General features: G+C 43.9%; 1 non-coding gene across 1 annotated transcript; it reads right to left on the bottom strand.

Annotated features, from left to right (window-relative positions):
• Positions 1–14,205: 14,205 nt before the first annotated feature.
• Positions 14,206–14,279, bottom strand: TRNAS-GCU (transfer RNA serine (anticodon GCU)). Its single transcript has one exon. It is a non-coding gene; the product is annotated as a tRNA-Ser (tRNA).
• Positions 14,280–14,998: the final 719 nt, after the last annotated feature.

Here is a 14,998-nt window from a genome sequence, read left to right as displayed (position 1 = left end):
CAGGGGTCTATTTAAGATCGATCTTAATCGATGTTGGGCTTCCAGGTTGAAAAAAACACACACATTTACTAACATTTTAAAATTTATATAAAAAATCATCTGTTCGTAAATGCAGTGCACATGGTTTTGCCCAACTGCTAACAAAATTCCTGCTGCGATCAACTTGGAATTACCCCCATCGATTGATGTTTTCACACTGCTCGTTCCAACCGCAAAAACTATGAAGAGGATGGGGACATATACGCAGGGTCCATCCTGTGCATGTGCCTACATTTTCTCCGGGTGCCCCGCAGAAAATGCGAATGCCTCTGCCTGTCAATCAGTAGAGGGCGTACCTTCGCAGGTATATCGCGATCATGAGCCATGTCTCCCATTTTTGTCATTATAGGTGCTCTGTGAGCTGCTGACCATGCCCCAGCCCCTCTGTCTCCCGTGAATAGACATTGGGGCTTATTCAGACCAGATCGCTTCAATTTATTTTCACCCAGCGGGCAATCAGGTCTGCACTGCACATGCGTATGCGCCACAATGCGTAGGTGCGACGGTCCGGAGATCACAAGAAGATTGACAAGAAGAGGGTGTTTGTGTGGGTGGCAACTGAATGTTTCTAGGGAGTGTCCGGAAAAACACTGGAGGGACCCGGCGTTTTGTGGGAGGATTTGTGACGTCACCTCAATGGCTGAGTAAGTGCTGAGCTGTGCAGCTCTTGTGCACATGTGATCACACACCTGCACAGCAAATTTTCCCTTCCGCTGTAGGCGGCAACCACCTGATCACAGGGATGCAAAAACGCACCCTAGCGATCAGGTCTGAATTACCCACAATGTGCATATTTGCAGAGCAACAAGCTACAGGGAGCCTTCCACCCCCCCCTTCCCCATGACTATGGGACACTGGGGGGGGGGGGGGGTTGTTTGGGTTAGCTGGACATTCCCAAAAAAAGTGACTGTCCTGCAAAAATTGGGTTAGTTGGGAGGTATGTGCAAATACATTTATTGTTTTGCATGCAGGGTAAATACTGGCTTCTTTGACATTTAGCCACAAATGCTGCACAGTTGAATTACAGTATTACACTGCAATTAACAGTTATGCTAGGACATTCCTTCTCCCAAAATCTACCTTTCTCTGCATTAACTTAAAGGAGAAGGGTCTGAATGGGTTAAAAAAAAATGTGTGAGGTCCCCCCTCCTTAGTATAACCAGCCTCTTTGAGCCGGTCCTGGTTATTTAAATACTGGAGGAAAAATTGGACAGAGGTTCCCCGTATTTAGACAACCAGCACCGGGCTCTTAGACGGGTCTTGGTTCCAAAAATACGTGGGACAAAAGATGTAGGGGTCCCCCATATTTTTAAAACCAGCACCGGGCTCCACTAGCCAGAGAGATAATGCCACAGCCGGGGGACACTTTTATGTAGGTCCCTGCGGCCCTGGCATTTCCCCTCCAACTAGTCATCCCTGGCCGAGGTTCCCTGGAGGAGTGGGGACCCCTTAAATCAAGAGGTTCCTCCCTTCGAGGCACCCAAGGGCCAGGGGTGAAGCCCGAGGCAGCCCCTGGGTGGTGGGTGCCGGGCTGATAGCCATCTGTGTAAAAAAAGAATATTGTTTTTTTGTTGTGGAACTACAAGGCCCAGCAAGCCTCCCCCACTTGCTGGTACTTTGAGAACCTCAAGTACCAGCAGGCGGGGAAATAACGGGCTCGCTGGTACCTGTAGTTCTACAACAACAAAAAATACCCAAATAAAAACACAAACACACACACCGTGACAGTAAAATTATACCCCTTTCACATCGCACAAATAACCCGGTACCGACACGGCATATTGCCGTGTCGAACCGGGTCAGTGTGCGATGTGAAAGCACACTGGCCGATTTAGCGGGTCGCCTGACCCGGTAAATCAACCCGGTAAAAAAGAAGGGTTTTACCCGGGTTGATTACCGGGTCAGGTGCGGTGTGAATGGGAGCCGTGTCGATGCGACACGGTTCCCATTCACAAGATAGGGAGAGGCGGCGCTGGAGATGAGCTCATCTCCCGACGCTGCCTCCACCCCCGCCCCTGCTGCTGCTGCGCGCTCCGTTGTTATGGCAACCGACCCGGTATATTGCCGGGTCGGAAAGCCAGCAGCGGAGTGCAAATGCCGGATCCCACCCGGTAAGTACACGTTTGTCTTACCGGGTAGGATCCGGCATTTGCAGTCTGAATGCAGCATTATTGAGACAGGCTGTAGCATGTGGATGCATGTAACCCTATAAAAGTGATGGATTGGGTGACTATTACAATACCCACTGTTGCTGTCTGAAAAATGATGGATTTATAGATTGCTCTGCCGAGATATGTTTTTTTCTAAAATCCACAGGTATGGATGGATAGTATACTTGACGACACAGAGGTAGGTAGAGCAGTGGCCTATTGTACCGTACTGCTATATATTATATTATTTATTATTATTATCCTTTATTTATATGGCGCCACAAGGGTTCCGCAGCACCCAATTACAGAGTACATAAACAAATAATCAAACAGGAAAACAGCAACTTACAGTTGATGACAATATAGGACAAGTACAGGGTAAATAAACATAGCTACATCAGCAGATGACACTGGAATAAGTATCAGGTGGCAGAAGACTGCTGGATTTGGTGCAGCTGAAGATTATTAAAGTAAGAAAAGAGTAAGCACATGAGGGAAGAGGGCCCTGCTCATGAGAGCTTACATTCTAAAGGGGAGGGGTAGACAGACAGGGGTGAGACAGATGGGGTACATAGAGAGTGTGGAACAGAGGTTTAGGATGAGATTTGGCTGGGTTTGGTGAAGAAGTGGGTCTTGAGAGCCCATTTGAAATTTTGTAGAGAGGTGGAGAGTCTGAGGGGGAGAGGTAGGGAATTCCAGAGAAGTGGTGCAGCACGTGAAAAATCTTGGAGGTAGGAGTGGGAGGAAGTAATCCGTAGGCAGGAGAGTCGGCGTGCATTAGCAGAGCGAAGAGGACGGGTGGGAGTGTAAAGCGAGATAAGATCAGAGATGTAGATGGGAGAGGAGTAGGTGAGGGTTTTGTAAGCAAGTGTGAGAAGCTTGAAATGGATTCTGAAAGGGAAGGGGAGCCAGTGAAGGACTAGTAAGAGAGGAGAGGTGGACGTAGTGCATTTGGTGAGGAAAATGAGCCGGGCAGCAGCATTGAGGATAGATTGGAGTGGAGAGAGGTATTTGTCAGGAATGCCAGTCAGGAGGAGATTACAGTAGTCCAGTCTGGAGATGACCAGTGAGTGGATAAGAGTCTTAGTAGCATCCTGGGTCAGAAAGGGTCTGATCCTGGAAATATTTTTTAGATGAAAACGGCAGGTTTGTGAGAGGTGCTGAATGTGTGGTTTGAAGGAGAGGGAGGAGTCAAGGATTACTCCAAGACAGCACATTTGGGGGGTAGAGGAGATAGTAGTGCCATCAATAGATAATGAGATTGTAGGAGGTGAGGTTATGCGGGAGGGAGGGAAGATGATCAGCTCGGTCTTAGACATGTTAAGTTTAAGAAAGCGCTGGGACATCCAGGAAGAGATAGCAGAGAGACAGTTGGAGATACGAGTGAGGAGAGTAGGGGAGAGGTCTGGAGAGGAAAGATAGATTTGAGTGTCATCAGCATAGAGATGATATTGGAAACCAAAAGAACTAATGAGCTTACCTAGTGAGGACGTATAGAGAGAGAAGAGGACCAAGGACAGAACCTTGGGGTACCCCTACAGTTAGTGGAAGTGAGGGGGAGGTGGAGTCATGAGAGGAGACAGAGAATGAACGGTCAGAAAGGTAGGACGACAACCAAGAGAGGGCAGTGTTACGCAGACCAATGGAGTGAAGGATTTGCAGTAGGAGAGGGTGGTCCACAGTGTCAAAAGCAGCAGAGAGATCAAGTAGAATAAGTAGAGAGTAGTGTCCCTTAGATTTAGCAGCATGGAGGTCATTGCATACTTTTGTAAGGGCAGTTTCAGTGGAGTGGAGAGGACGGAAGCCAGACTGGAATGGGTCAAGCAGTGAGTGTGAGGAAAGAAAGGAAGTAAGGCGGTTGTAGACAATACGCTCAAGGAGTTTGGAGGCAAAAGGGAGAAGAGAGATGGGTCGGTAGTTGGAGAGAGTGTTTGGATCAAGGGTAGGTTTTTTAAGAATAGGAGAGATGAGAGCGCGCTTGAAGGCAGAGGGGACAGTGCCTGATGAGAGGGAGAGATTGAGAAGGTGGGAAAGTTGGGAACAAGCAGAAGAAGAGATGTGGCAGAGGAGGCGGGAGGGGATAGGGTCAAGTGGGGAGGTGGTGAGGGGACAGGAACGAATGAGGGCCATGACTTCCTCTCCAGATGCATGGGAGAAAGATGACAGAGTTGGTGCGAGGGATGGGGAGGGTTGGTAAGGGATGGGAGAAGGCTGGTTACTGATAGTCTGGTGTGATGTGATGTCCTGACGTATGGAGTCAATTTTGGATGTGAAGTAAGTGGCAAAGTCAAGAGCAGAGAGTGAGGAAGGGAGACGAGGTGGAGGTGGGCAGAGGAGTGAGTTGAGAGTGGCAAAGAGGCGCCAGGGGTTGGAAGACTGGGAGGAGATGAGGTTCTTGAAGTATGACTGTTTAGCAAGAGAAAGGGCAGCACTGAAGGATGAGAGCATAAGTTTGAAATGGAGGAAGTCTGCCTTAGAGCGTGATTTCCTCCAGTGTCGCTCAGCAGTACGTGAGCATTTTTGCAGATATCTGATGCATTTGGTGTGCCAGGTTTGAGGTGTTAATTTGCGAGGGTGAATAGTGGTTGGTGGAGCAACAGAGTCAAGAGCAGAAGTAAGGGAAGCATTGTATGTGGAAGTGGCTTGTTCAGGGCATGAGAGAGAGAGAGAATAGGAGAGAGAAGTGAGTCAAACAGGGAGGAAAGGAATGTGGTGTCAATAGCTTCAATGTTACGCTTAGTGATGGTAGCCTTAGGAGGTAGAGATGGGGAAGTCGAGAGAGATAGGTTTAAGGAGAGCAGGTGGTGGTCAGAGAGGGGAAATGGGGAGTTGGAAAAATCAGAAATATCACAGCGGTGAGTGAAGACCAGATCCAGTGAGCTCCCATTCACATGGGAGGGTGAGGAGGTCCACTGGGAGAGACCAAGTGAAGAGGTGAGGTTAAGGAGTTTAGAGGCAGGGGATTGTGTGGGGATGTCAATAGGGATGTTGAAATCGCCTAGGATAATGGTGGGAATGTCAGAAGAGAGGAAGTGAGGAAGCAAAGTTGTCGATGAATTTGGAAGCAGTGCCAGGGGGGCGGTAAATGACAGCTACTCTAAGATGGACTGGTTGGAAGAGACATATGGAGTGGACCTCAAATGTAGAGAATATAAGGGATGGTTCTGGTGGTATGAGTTGGTAGGAGTAACTAGAAGGTAAAAGGACCCCAACACCACCCCCATGGCGACCCCCAGGTCGGGGGGTGTGTGTGAATGTAAGGCCCCCAGCAGAGAAAGCAGCAGCAGTAGTAGTGTCAGAGGGCGTAATCCAAGTTTCAGTAATGGCTAGTAGGTGTAGGGAGTTGGAAATGAAAAGGTCATGAGTGGGGACCAGTTTGTTACAAACGGATCTGGCATTCCAGAGGGCGCAGGATAGGGGGTATGAGTTTGTGGGAGAGATGTGAATTAGATTTTCAGGGTTGCTGTAGCGATGAGGTGGGATTAACTTTGAGGGCAGGGATGAGAGAGTAGTGATGGTACGGGTGCCTGAGCTAGGAGGGGAAACTGCAGGAGGTGGGCAGGGAGGGAGGTCAGTGTGATGTGGATGGGGGTGTGGGGAGGTGACAGGGAAGGGAGAGAGGGAGCAGGGCTGAGTTGTGGGGTAGCAGGACCATGGGGCAGAGGTGAATGAAAGTGGGGTAACAGGAAAGGTGGGGGAAGGAAACAGAGGGATGGAGGGGAGACAGAGGAGGAGGTGGAGGAGACTAGGGGGGAAGGATAAAGATACATTATTAGGTATACACTGAGTGATGTGGGGAGTATAAGAAAGCATTGACATAGTGTTAAGTAGGTAAACAGGTTGAGGGAAAGTGGAAGTAGGAGAGGAGACTGTAAGGGAATCCGAGCAGAAGAATTGTAGAAATGCAGGTGAGAAAAGCAGTGTAGGCTCAAGGGGTGTAGATTTAGTATGAAATGAGTCAAAAGCGTAGATAAAGTGGGTGCAGAAATGTATTTGGAGTGTAAGAAATGAAAGGATTGTGAGAGGTTTAAGAAGCAATGGTAATTATTAGAGATGAGCGCCTGAAATTTTTCGGGTTTTGTGTTTTGGTTTTGGGTTCGGTTCCGCGGCCGTGTTTTGGGTTCGAACGCGTTTTGGCAAAACCTCACCGAATTTTTTTTGTCGGATTCGGGTGTGTTTTGGATTCGGGTGTTTTTTTCAAAAAACACTAAAAAACAGCTTAAATCATAGAATTTGGGGGTCATTTTGATCCCAAAGTATTATTAACCTCAAAAACCATAATTTACACTCATTTTCAGTCTATTCTGAATACCTCACACCTCACAATATTATTTTTAGTCCTAAAATTTGCACCGAGGTCGCTGTGTGAGTAAGATAAGCGACCCTAGTGGCCGACACAAACACCGGGCCCATCTAGGAGTGGCACTGCAGTGTCACGCAGGATGTCCCTTCCAAAAAACCCTCCCCAAACAGCACATGACGCAAAGAAAAAAAGAGGCGCAATGAGGTAGCTGTGTGAGTAAGATTAGCGACCCTAGTGGCCGACACAAACACCGGGCCCATCTAGGAGTGGCACTGCAGTGTCACGCAGGATGGCCCTTCCAAAAAACCCTCCCCAAACAGCACATGACGCAAAGAAAAAAAGAGGCGCAATGAGGTAGCTGTGTGAGTAAGATTAGCGACCCTAGTGGCCGACACAAACACCGGGCCCATCTAGGAGTGGCACTGCAGTGTCACGCAGGATGTCCCTTCCAAAAAACCCTCCCCAAACAGCACATGACGCAAAGAAAAAAAGAGGCGCAATGAGGTAGCTGACTGTGTGAGTAAGATTAGCGACCCTAGTGGCCGACACAAACACCGGGCCCATTTAGGAGTGGCACTGCAGTGTCACGCAGGATGTCCCTTCCAAAAAACCCTCCCCAATCAGCACATGATGCAAAGAAAAAGGTTAGGTGGTATACAATTATGGACGGACTGCCTGCCGAGTGCAGACACAGAGGTAGCCACAGCCGTGAACTACCGTACTGTACTGTGTCTGCTGCTAATATAGACTGGTTGATAAAGAGATGTCGTAGTAGTATGTATGTATAAAGAAGAAAAAAAAACCACGGTTAGGTGGTATACAATTATGGACGGACTGCCTGCCGAGTGCAGACACAGAGGTAGCCACAGCCGTGAACTACCGTACTGTGTCTGCTGCGACTGGATGATAAATGATATAAAAAATATATATATATCACTACTGCAGCCGGACAGGTATATATTATATATTATATAATGACGGACCTGCTGGACACTGTCTGTCAGCAGAATGAGTTTTATTTTTATAGAATAAAAAAAACAACAACACACAAGTGAAGTCACACGACGAGTGTTTAACTTTTTCAGGCAATCACAATATAAGTATACTACTAACTATACTGGTAGTCAGTGTGGTCAGGTCACTGGTCAGTCACACTGGCAGTGGCACTCCTGCAGCAAAAGTGTGCACTGTTTAATTTTAATATAATATTATGTACTCCTGGCTCCTGCTATAACCTATAACTGGCACTGCAGTGCTCCCCAGTCTCCCCCACAATTATAAGCTGTGTGAGCTGAGCAGTCAGACAGATATATAATATATATAGATGATGCAGCACACTGGGCTGAGCCTGAGCAGTGCACACAGATATGGTATGTGACTGAGTCACTGTGTGTATCGCTTTTTTCAGGCAGAGAACGGATATATTAAATAAACTGCACTGTCTGGTGGTCACTCACTATATAATATTATGTACTCCTGGCTCCTGCTATAACCTTTAACTGGCACTGCAGTGCTCCCCAGTCTCCCCCACAATTATAAGCTGTGTGAGCTGAGCAGTCAGACAGATATATAATATATATAGATGATGCAGCACACTGGGCTGAGCCTGAGCAGTGCACACAGATATGGTATGTGACTGAGTCACTGTGTGTATCGCTTTTTTCAGGCAGAGAACGGATATATTAAATAAACTGCACTGTCTGGTGGTCACTCACTAGTAAACTCTCTGCACTCTCTACACTTCTACAGTACTCCTCCTAGTCCTAAGCTCCAGTAAATCTCTCTCTCTTATAATCTAAATGGAGAGGACGCCTGCCACGTCCTCTCACTATCAATCTCAATGCACGTGTGAAAATGGCGGCGACGCGCGGCTCCTTATATAGAATCCGAGTCTCGCGAGAATCCGACAGCGTCATGATGACGTTCGGGCGCGCTCGGGTTAACCGAGCAAGGCGGGAGGATCCGAGTCTGCTCGGACCCGTGAAAAAAACCATGAAGTTCGGGCGGGTTCGTATTCAGAGAAACCGAACCCGCTCATCTCTAGTAATTATGTTAGATGTTTTAAGTGTTTGCAGGTAAAATTGCATTGGTGCAGCTGTGCTTAAAAAACAAAATTACAATAATACAGATACAGGCATTTGTAGGTGAAATGGATGGTTTATGAAATGTCCAAGTAAGGTAGTTCTGTGCTATGTAATCAGATGCAACAATCAGGAGGTGAGTGATCTGAGGAGTAAGTGACTCACATTTGTTATTAGTTCTTCAGTTTTCTTTGTTTTGTTAGATTGGTGTGCTTCTGTTTTCCTTCTTTTTCACTTCGATTGAACGCTAATTGAACACTGCTGTTATGTGTCAATTTTATCACGCTTTTATAAAAATGCACGCTTAGATCAATAAATGCACAGCCAAATGGCTTTGCACAGCCTACACCATTGGACTTAAGTAGAAGACTATTACAAGTGAAACCAATAATTGAAATCTGTAACCACACCCCACCCCCTCAAATGCCAGGCAATGAATTACCTTAAAAACAACAACCAGGCATTCCACAAAGATTAAACTGGGTCTATATCATTCAAAACTTTAAAAAAGTACTTCAAAATCACATACTATGCAATAATGTTTCAATTTGCATTACCCAGCAGAATTAGCTTTGCATATATAGATATAGTGCAGCAGAATATATTGGTGGTTGTAGTCAATTGTAATTACCTGTAGGCGACAAGAAGAGAAGAAACGTCAATTCACAATCGATATCAGCTGAAGATAAGAATTAGCTTTGCATATATAGATATAGTGCAGCAGAATAGATTGGTGGTTGTAGTCAATTGTAATTACCCAGCAGAATTAGCTTTGCATATATAGATATAGTGCAGCAGAATAGATTGGTGGTTGTAGTCAATTGTAATTACCTGTAGGTGACAAGAAGAGAAGAAACGTCAATTCACAATCGATATCAGCTGAAGATAAATTAACGCTGAATGAACGCTGCGTTATGTGTCAATTTTATCACGCTTTGATAAAAATGCATGCTTAGATCAATAAATGCACAGCCAAACGGCTTTGCACATCCTACACCATTGGACTTAAGTAGAAGTCTGGTGGTCAGCAAAATGTTGCACTGTCCTCCTACTATATATAGTGCGCACAACTACTAAAATACACCACAGGTATGGATGGATAGTATACTTGACGACACGGAGGTAGGTAGAGCAGTGGCCTACTGTACCGTACTGCTATATATTATATACTGGTGGTCAGCAAAATTCTGCCCTGTCCTCCTACTATATACTACAATGCAGCACAGATATGGAGCATTTTTCAGGCAGAGAACGTAGATATTTTCAGCACACTGAGCACAGATATTTGCAAGCACACTGAGCACAGATATTTGCAGCACACTGAACACAGAAACTGAGAAAACGCTGCACGTCCTCTCCCTATCATCTCCAATGCACAAGTGAAAATGGCGGTGACGCGTGGCTCCTTATATAGAATAGAATAGCTGCTGACGGGCACGATTGAGGGAGGAAAGGGACATATGAATCCAGCCCATAGATGCAATGTGAATATGTTTTTTGTACCTTCCTATCTTAAAATGTATATACAGTGTATATGTTACAACTGAGGGCCTGAGCTGACTGGAGGCAGCCTCAGTTGTAGGGGCTGAGGTGTAGTGGAACCTGGGAGGTTGTATCAGACCCCTGGACATGTAAGTTAAATGAAGAAGAATTGCCCGAAGGCGTGCCCACGACAACCAGGATAAAAGTCAATGATGTTTATTTTGACAAACTCCATGCATCACAGCAGTAATAAAAGAGAAACATAAAATCAGCAGAGAAATAATACAGTTCCTGGGTACTACAGGAGGGCAAGGACCACAGGGCTCTGGTAGTATGAGACAGTTCTTATCTTCTAGTTGGAAAGTCCTTAACAGGCCCGACTGTAGCAATGGAGATAGCCCAGGATCGTACTAGCTGGTGTTCCAGGAAAAGCTGGGCTGCTGTGGATAAAATGGCTGCTGTGGGTACTGGCTGAAACCAGACTGATGTAAGCACGGAGTGGATTGCTGGATGGAACCAGCCAAATAATAAATGAAGCTTGAGAGCTATGAAATATGATTGATATATGGAGTTTGAGAGCGGTGAAATAATAGTACCGGTGGTGAGTGGTAATCTGCGGAAATGATACCGGCACTTTAAGAAGAGCTGATCTCTGCTGGAAGCTAGGCTGGAAGCAGGTAAATCTGTAACTGGAAACAGATGAGTCCCAGAGGACTGGAGAGTCAGGCTGCACCACAGGTGGTAGACTAGAGCGGGTCTCTTTAGTGGAGGTTTGGAGATGGTAACTGGAACCTGGAAAACAACCACGGGAGAGAGACAAACTGGAACTAGGTTTGACAACCAAAGCACTGACGCCTTCCTTGCTCAGGCACAGAATACTTATACCTGCAGCAAGGAAGGGATTGGCTAGGCAATTATGCAGATTACAATGGAAACAGCGGATTGGTGGAAATAAACAGGTGACAGAATCCAACATGGCTGCGCCCATGCAGACACTTGGAGGGAAAATTGGTTTGATAATCCATGTGGGAACTTTAACAGCAATGGCGGCGCCGGCCACAGTAAACAGGAGACGCCAGACTGATGAGTGCACATTTGAACCACGCGGGCAACAGCGGAGGCCGCAGCTGACATAAGCGCCACTCTGACATCCTGCATGCAGAAACTCAGGGACGGCGGCGGAGGCCGCGGGAGATGCCATTCAAGATGTAACATGGCGCCGCTGTGACAGCGTCTCAGAGTGACAGGAGAGGAGGCAGGAATAAGGACATCTGAATAACAGATGGGATCCGGTCCTGGAGCGCTGAGCAAGCCTTAGGAGGCATCTAAAAGGTAAGTAATGGCGTCCAGATACCCGGATCGTGACAGTATACACTAGAGGTCTTTCCGAACCCCCTAATCCTAACATTGTAATTTGCTTTAGGGCGCACCTCCAATTAGTCTAGTATTTCTTGCTGCCTTTCCAATGAAGCAAGTTTAATTTAGTAATAGGTGAAAAACCATCCCTACAAAGGTGTTAATCAGAGACTTGGCTTTGTGGACACTTTTCAGAGAACAACTTTGTTAGCATAGAAGTAAAGCCAGAAAATGAAGAGCTGTTTAATCACTCAATTGGATTTTTTTGCCAGCATATTTCTTTTTCTCTGCAACCCATTGCTAAATTGTGCTTCCTAGGTGTTTTTATAAAATCACTGAATCAAATCTAACTCTGATTACATCAGAGAAGGCCAGGTACCCTACACCATAACAGGGGGTTTGAAATTTTGACTTGTCTACTTAAAGATCACCAAAATCTGATAACAAGGTCAATTACGTCCCTGGGTGGGATTGAACCACCAACCTTTTGGTTAATAGCCGTACACACTAACTGATTGCGCCACAGAGACACTTTGCAAAAGTCCATACTGACAAAGGCTAATAAGCATTCATCTAAAACGTTTCCTAAAAAAACTTTAAAAAGTCAATAATCTGGAGAGTTTTTGTAAGATGTTTCTTCCATCAACCAACGAAGAAACACATTGGTACTTTCCCATGATGAGTGAGTGCTTCAGGATCTCTTGCACTTACATGTGCAGCAGAGTACAGCAATGGAAGCATGCTGGGCCCATAACCCAGAGGTAGGCAGATTGAAACTATCCTCTGCTATATGCATTTTTTTTTGTTAATTAAAGTAATCCAAAACTGGGATTGATATTTTGGCTCTTTTATTTTTACTTAAAGTACAATAACTTTTACCATTTTAATTTGTTTTAATAGTATATTGACAGTATTGTTTTCTTTCAAAAATCCACTTAATTTTCTTTACCCTATTATTAAAATGGTAATTGACAAAAACAAACTACATTGTCACCAAAAGAGCAATACAAAATGTACAAGTGATATATTAAAATCATCTTTCCAGCTTGAATTTCAATGATGCATTGGGGCAACGATTTTGTGAGAAACATCTTCACCCTTAAATAAAGATTTTCTTAATTCCTTACCTGTGTGCTTATTAGATATCACCTTGTTTTCACATTAAACAGACTTCCACATGAGAAAGCAGCAAGGATGCATTGGCGTTAATGTTTCCTGGTGTCAACCTGTATTATTTCAGTAGACATTGAAATGAGGATGCATCTTGCTGCCTTTCCAATGAAGCAAGTTTAATTTAGTAATAGGTGAAAAACCATCCCTACAAAGGTGTTAATCAGAGACTTGGCTTTGTGGACACTTTTCAGAGAACAAATTTGTTAGCATAAAAATAAAGCCAGAAAATGAAGAGCTGTTTATTCACTCAATTGGATTTTTTTGCCAGCATATTTCTTTTTCTCTGCAACCCACTGCTAAATTGTGCTTCCTAGCTGTTTTTATAAAATCACTGAATCAAATCTAACTGATTACATCAGAAAAGGCCAGGTACCCTACACCATAACAGGGGGTTTGAAATTTTGACTTGTCTACTTAAAGATCACCAAAATCTGATAACAAGGTCAATTACGTCCCTGGGTGGGATTGAACCACCAACCTTTTGGTTAATAGCCGTACACACTAACTGATTGCACCACAGAGACTCTTTGCAAAAGTCTATACTGACAAAGGCTAATAAGCATTCATCTAAAACGTTTCCTAGAAAAACTTTAAAAAGTCAATAATCTGGAGAGTTTTTGTAAGATGTTTCTTCCATCAACCAACGAAGAAACACATTGGTACTTTCCCATGATGAGTGAGTGCTTCAGGATCTCTTGCACTTACATGTGCAGCAGAGTACTGCAATGGAAGCATGCTGGGCCCATAACCCAGAGGTAGGCAGATTGAAACTATCCTTTGCTATATGCAGTTTTTTTTTTGTTAATTTAAGTAATAAAAACTGGGATTGATATTTTTGCTCTTTTATTTTTACTTAAAGTACAATAACTTTTACCATTTTAATTTGTTTTAATAGTATATTGACAGTATAGTTTTCTTTCAAAAATCCACTTAATTTTCTTTACCCTATTATTAAAATGGTAATTGACAAAAACAAACTACATTGTCACCAGAAGAGCAATACAAAATGTACAAGTGATATATTAAAATCATCTTTCCAGCTTGAATTTCAATGATGCATTGGGGCAACGATTTTGTGAGAAACATCTTCCCCCTTAAATAAAGATTTTCTTAATTCCTTACCTGTGTGCTAATTAGATATCACCTTGTTTTCACATTAAACAGACTTCCACATGAGAAAGCAGCAAGGATGCATTGGCGTTAATGTTTCCTGGTGTCAACCCGTATTATTTCAGTAGACATTGAAATGAGGATACATCTTGCTGCCTTTCCAATGAAGCAAGTTTAATTTAGTAATAGGTGAAAAACCATCCTTACAAAGGTGTTAATCAGAGACTTGGCTTTGTGGACACTTTTCAGAGAACAGATTTGTTAGCATAAAAATAAAGCCAGAAAATGAAGAGCTGTTTAATCACTCAATTTGATTTTTCTGCAAGCATATTTTTTTTTCTCTGCAACCCACTGCTAAATTGTGCTTCCTAGCTGTTTTTTATAAAATCACTTAATCAAATCTAACTCTGATTAAATCAGAGAAGGCCAGGTACCCTACACCATAAGAGGGGGTTTGAAATTTTGACTTGACTACTTAAAGATCACCAAAATCTTATCACAAGGTCAATTACGTCCCTGGGTGGGATTGAACCACCAACCTTTTGGTTAGCAGCCAAACACACTAACTGATTGCGCCACAGAGACACTTTGCAAAAGTGCATACTGACAAAGGCTAATAAGCATTCATCTAGAACGTTTATTAAAAAAACTTTAAAAAGTTAATAATCTGGAGAGTTTTTGAAAGATGTTTCTTCCATAAACCAACGAAGAAACACATTGGTACTTTCCCATGAAGAGTGAGTGCTTCAGGATCTCTTGCACTTACATGTGCAGCAGAGTACTGCAATGGAAGCATGCTGGCCATAACCCAGAGGTAGGCAGATTGAAACTATCCTTTGCTATATGCAGTTTTTTTTTTGTTAATTTAAGTAATAAAAACTGGGATTGATATTTTTGCTCTTTTATTTTTACTTAAAGTACAATAACTTTTACCATTTTAATTTGTTTTAATAGTATATTGACAGTATAGTTTTCTTTCAAAAATCCACTTAATTTTCTTTACCCTATTATTAAAATGGTAATTGACAAAAACAAACTACATTGTCACCAGAAGAGCAATACAAAATGTACAAGTGATATATTAAAATCATCTTTCCAGCTTGAATTTCAATGATGCATTGGGGCAACGATTTTGTGAGAAATTCAGGGCTATGTCGTGTAGATGATGGCTTAACAGGAGGCTTTAAAATTTTCTTTCTAGTGACCTTCGTTTGGGAGAAAAATGCAATGGTACAAGACAGCTTTTCCTTGCCAATATCTCTCTTTTGCAAAGAGCTGCGCATTGGAAAATTCAGGGCTATGTC

The sequence above is a fragment of the Pseudophryne corroboree genome, unplaced genomic scaffold (genome assembly GCF_028390025.1).
Source record: "Pseudophryne corroboree isolate aPseCor3 unplaced genomic scaffold, aPseCor3.hap2 scaffold_648, whole genome shotgun sequence".
Lineage (NCBI taxonomy): Eukaryota > Metazoa > Chordata > Amphibia > Anura > Myobatrachidae > Pseudophryne > Pseudophryne corroboree.
The sequence above is the reverse complement of the archived record's forward strand: the minus strand, read 5'-3'. Positions and strand labels throughout refer to the sequence as shown.